Here is a 6,000-nt window from a genome sequence, read left to right as displayed (position 1 = left end):
GTCTGGACACCATCATGCTAAGTGAACTAAGCCAGTCCCCAAAAGACAAAGGTGGAATGTTTTCTCTGATACGTGGAACCTATACTACAATAAGAAGGGGCATGGGAGAAAATATAATTTCAGTAGATTGGACAATGGAAAATGAAGGAAAGGGAGGAAATATAGAAAAAGGAAAGACTATGGAATGAATCTGACATATTTGTCCTATGTACATATATTAAAATATCACAGTGAATCCCACCAGCATGTACATCCACAAGAATGGGGTCCTAACTAGAATAAGATATATTTCATGCCTACATATTACATCAAAATGGATTTTATTGTTGTGTATACCTAAAAAAGAACCAATAAAATTTTAAAGATGCTTTTTGATTAAGACAAATATCAGAATATAAAGTTTTAGGCAAACAGAATTATTGACTGGTAGAATCTTTCAGGACTAAGGTGTTAAAAGTACACTCAATTTTAGGTACTTTATTTTTGGTCAGTTTATTTTTTAATGCCTAGAAAATCTCAGGAGCACATTTGCACAGCCATTTCTTCATCTCAAGTGTTCCATTGACTCCAAATCCATAAAGGAGCAAAGTGTAAATCTTCTAGTTTCAGAAATCTTTTTGGTGTCTTCCAAAATACTTGTAGTATCACTCAGTGGAAGTGATAACTTCTGTTAAAACATTTCTTTTAAATTAAAAACAGGAAGTGCAGTAGTTTGGATCTTGAATATCTCCCCCCACCCCAAAATCCATGTGTTAAAGACTTGGTCCCCAGTCTGTGGTACTTCAGAAGGTGGAAAAAACTTTAGGATGTGGGGCCTAATGGAATCGAGTCAGGTCATCGAGGAAATGCACTTGTAAGGGTGGTTGGGACCTTCTCTTCCTTTGGGTACCATGAGGTGGGTGGTTTCTTTTACCATTCACTCCTGCCATGATGTGTACAGGCCTAATCTCAATGGTCCAACTAAGTCTCCAAAACTGTGAAGTAGAATACATCTTTCATTCTTATAAGTTGATCATCTCAGGTGTTTTGTTACAATCACACAAAGATGATTAACGTAGGAAGGATAAAAATAAGGGTTTAGATAGTATGCCATATGGAACGGTGACCCAAATTTACTTGGAAGCTGATTCTAAATAGTATTGCAGATGGCTGTTACCTGGTACCTTGCCATCACTATCACAGCATCACCCCATGTGCAAACGAGAAACACCAGCAATCTAATGGATAGTTGTGTATTTATGTGTTTTTCTTTTCTTTCAGGGCCTTCCCATCTCTTTCTCCTTCCATTATGACCTGCAGATGCTGGTGCTGAAGATGCCCCTGCTGACACAGTTCTTCCACAGACTCTCAAGGCAGTGCCTGAGAAGCAGAGAATTTCTTTTCCTCCTGTTCTTGGCCTTCTGGGTGACTTTAGTCCTTAGTTTTTCCTTCTGAAAACTGGAGAGATTTAATAGGAACATTTCAAAGGCATCTTCCAGTTCTAACATCTCAAGGTCTGAAGCCTCTAAGACCAATAAGATTTGTAAATTTCAGAGACAGATGGGGAGTGGTAGACTACCTAGAACCAAATAAAATCTGAGGCTTTACCATTCCAGATAAGAGGAAAACATCTTGAATTGGAGGCAGAGAATAAGAGCCGAGGGAATCTAAAACACAAGCTGGTATAACCATTCCAAAATAAAGATATGATACTGTAGCGGGGTTAGAGTTGGCATTTGAAGAGGATGAAGCTAGCGAAACCGGGAGAAAAGCAAGCAATTAGAAGTCCTGTGGAATCTAAGAGACTGAACTGGAGATGATACTTCTATTGTAAAGGGAGAACCTGCTGTGATATTAGATTTAGATCAAGTCATTGTGTGGAATTGGAAGCTTCTAGTATTTATTTATGCATCTAACAAATGACTTAATGTATGCAGCTCCTGGCATGGCTCAGTGGTCCTGGAACATGAAGTGGGCAGACACATAGGCACTTTACCACACAAGGTCCCTAATGAGATCCTTCCTCTCACTTGGTGAGAATCTCTTATCAAAATGCTGTGGTTCACGACACTGGGGGCTTTTCCTGGCTGAAACCCATATAAACGCCATGTGACTGATCACAGATAAAAGGCATAATGAATAGAAGGGTGCTTTCTTCCCTGTTCTGAGCCTTGTACTTGGTTCCACTTTAAGGACAGAAAGACAAAGACTATTACTGCAGAGTGATCAGTTCTAACTGAGTCGGATTCATTGAGTAAGCCTACCAAGTTTCCCCACACAGAGCAAACCTCCTACTTCTGGAAGCGTAGCTTTCTAGCACTAGAATCTTTCAGTAGGCACATTTTTCACTATAATGCAACCACAGAAACTTATGAGTCTTTTATTTATTTTCAGAACTGCATGGGGGCCATTTGAGTAGATGCTAAAAAGGAGAAAATAATTATTTGTAAACCTTTGGCATCTATAAATTTAAAATAAGAAATGTTAGTAATTTAATTTTTTTCTTACAGAGCTATCAGATTGAGCCACATCAAATTTAGAAATCTCAATTTCCTTTCCAAAATTAAAAAAATTGTTATTTTTTCCTGAAGTCTACTAAACTGAAGGAAAAAAATCAAACTTCCAATTTCTCATTTCCACTACCCGTCACCTACTCTAGCCGTTAAAAAAACAACTAATGTTCAATTATCCCTCTCAGCCATTCCCAGCTCTTGAGATGACCATGCATACAGTTCCATCTTAAGTCAATTTTGTTTAAATTAGAGAGGGTGTTTATCCTGGCCTAAAGTCTCCAAGCACCATGCCTTCTTATGAATTACTTTGGCCATTTTATTTCAACAACTTTACTAAACCTAATGAGTTATTAAAAAATAAAAAATAAAACAAACCTGTGCTGAATCTCTACCTTAACATATGTGCATGCTGGTTAACATATTGATATGACCTTACTCATCAAACAGTGCAGCTGTGTCTTTCCATAGTAAACATACTGAACACAGAATTTTATTTCAATCAATTTTGCCTTGCAAACTCTCCAAAGGAGATTGATAAGATGTAACTCCAGACTTTAAATTATTAATACTTGTCATGGGCTAAAATAAAAATGTGAAATCAGGATGAAATCCCATGGTGAAGCCAAGTTTACAAGAAGTATTACAAAATTAAGAAAAAAGAAATATAGCATATCAATAATTCAACACCCTGGTAGATTAAATGTGCAACCTACACTGGCTAAAAGAAATCATGACTGGTTTCTAGCTTTTAGGGTTTTAAGGAAGTTATTTGATTTTTTTTTAATTGGAAAGGGAAGCAGGAATAATTTTTTTTTCATTTCTTACAAATCCTTAATCCTTTTATTTATGCCCTAGATTTAAAGAGAACAAGATGGGAAATTTAGGAGACATAGAGGAGGTCATTTTATTTTTCAAGAAGCCATTGGCTCTGTTAACAGACGGTAACAAAAATATATAGAATATTCTAGTTCTCTATCCAGAAAGAGAAGTTGTCATTCAATCATCAACAATACAATTATCTTTAGATGAGTAAAGAAGAGAGCTATGAAAGAATAATGGGAAAAGTGTTCATATTTCTCAAGGAGTTCTTAAGTATAAATATTAAATATAAATATGAAAACATGAAATAAGCATTACTTTTTGGCACCCAAAGACAATAAGTGCTCATTCAACCCCTCTCTGGTTATACTAGGGGCTGGGACCCAACAATATCCCATACAGCAAAGTCAGTAGTTGGGTAGCTTTGGCCTCCTGCTACCTCTACTGCCTCTCAATGAGCACCCCTCTATAATTTCCCATGTTCCAAACACAGTCACTTTATGCTTCCTTCTGGGTGCAGCAACATAGACAGCCAGTAAGTTACAGCCTCACTAAAAACAGTTTATTTCACCCAACAGCCAATGCATGCTGGCTTGGCTACCTGTGACCAGCTTCATTAGTGACAGGAGCATAGGTGGGTTCCAGGGTGGGGGACCATTTCTGAATGAGCAGGTTTGATAATTCTTGTTGTCTTTGCTTATCAACATCACTCATGCTACAAGGGCAGCAGCCTCATGACATCTTGGATTTAAGAATTCTGTCTCAGCCTCTTCTTGGTTGATACCTGCCTCAGCCATATCCTAGAGCATTTCCAAAAGAATAAAATCCTTAATGGTAGACGTACAGCAGAGCCATCAGAATTATATTCTCTTTAAATAAGTGCTGGATGAATAGCTAGCTACCTCTAGCAGCTTTAGACCTAACATCTAGAGTACTGGCTGTTTCTTGAGGGGCCAAGACAAGGTGTGATTGGTAGTAAAATTGGGCCACAGAATGGCAACTTTCATAAAAAACTATCCAAACTTTTTCCTAAGATACAGGGGCAAAACTCTAGGATCTGACCTAAAATGATTATGAGAGTCTGGTAGAACCAAAAATCTCCAAAAAGTGGAATCTCAGGAGTGATAAGACGACCTTATGGACCTAGATTATAGGTGAGGGTTTCTGTCAACAGCTGCAAAAAGACCAGAATTATTCACAAGTTCCACCTGGATCTGAATACCAGCTACAGACTATTCCACCAAGACTCCTGGTCACAACCAATCAATCCTGGCTCCTCTTGTCCAAACTACTTACATTTCTTTACTATCAGCCTATGGAAAGACAGATTTGAGAATTCCTCCAGTCTCTTTGTCCATTGACCTTCAATAAAACTCTTTTAGCAAAGACTTTGGTACCGTGGTGTTGGCTTTTATGTGTGGGGGGAAGTGAACCCTTGTGCAGTAGTGGCCAGACTTCTCTGGACTCGTTTCTTCATCTGTAACATGGAGGAAGTTGGGCTGGATATTGGATCCTGATCACTATGATTCTAGTTACTATGTTTCCAGATATTCTGATATAATGTTGGTTCCTTAAATCAGAGGGCCAGGGGCCAAGAGCATATTTTCCAAACTTTTAAGTGAAATCTGTGTACCAGATTTTTTATGTGCCTCCAACCCCTGTATAGCCTTACCAGACAATGTTCCAAGTGCTTAATAATATTTACCTGATTTACATTTTTATTTGCAGATACTGAGGATACAAAGACTAGAAGAAGGACTCATAGTAGTTTTGTTTGATCAAAATGGTCTTTTTAAAAGGTTCAAATTTGAATGAATATGGATAGGATATAGCTTTCCATTTAAGCCCATTCTCCACTGCTACTATTCATTTCTTGCTTGGTTCCTGTGTGTATCTTCACATGAATTGCCTTCTGGGCACTGCACAGAGTTATTTTCCTATAGGAAATGAGGCCTTCAGAGAAGACACAAGTTCTCTCTAAGCAATGAAGGAGTTACTTACCCAACTTTAATGATGTGGGAATTGAGAGGAGAATAAGACAGTGTCACAGAGAGTGACTAACTGTACAGACCAATTAGATAGAGAAGTAAGAGACATGCTATGCAGATTAGACTTAAAAATGAGCTTAGACTCCATGTGTCTGATCAATTTCTGGATTTTCTATTAGAAAATTAAGGAGCCACAGATATAAAAAGAGAGGGTTTAATGTCAGCTGCAGAGAAGAAGTGAGGTCACTGAGCAGAAAGTAGTATCAGTATGGGAATAGTACAAAAGTTGTCCAGGTATTCAGGCTGGTTACCCTAAGGAAGGTGCTAACATTATTTATGAATGAGGAGACTGACCAAGAGTATGGAAATGGTACCTAGAAAGAAAGAGGTAGAAGGTTGCATGTCCAAATGAGATGTGCTACAAAGGAGTGAACAAAATGCCAATTTGGAAGAATCAATAGAGAAGAGAATAATACTCAGCCCTTTCCTGAGGTTGTGGTTCGTGGCAAATCAGAGAAAGAGCACCTTCTAAAGTGAAGAACCATCAGTCACTAGTAATACAATATAGAGTGGAGAGACTTTTCATCTCTCAAGGTACTTGCAAATTAAATCTTCAGCACTCTTGAGACCACTAGAGCGTGTGGGTTGTCTGTCACGAATAGTGACAGATCTGCAAACTGTATCTCTGAGCAGTCCTGGAA

Source organism: Callospermophilus lateralis, unplaced genomic scaffold, assembly GCF_048772815.1.
Source record: "Callospermophilus lateralis isolate mCalLat2 unplaced genomic scaffold, mCalLat2.hap1 Scaffold_45, whole genome shotgun sequence".
In the NCBI taxonomy this organism is placed as follows: domain Eukaryota; kingdom Metazoa; phylum Chordata; class Mammalia; order Rodentia; family Sciuridae; genus Callospermophilus; species Callospermophilus lateralis.
The sequence above is the reverse complement of the archived record's forward strand: the minus strand, read 5'-3'. Positions refer to the sequence as shown.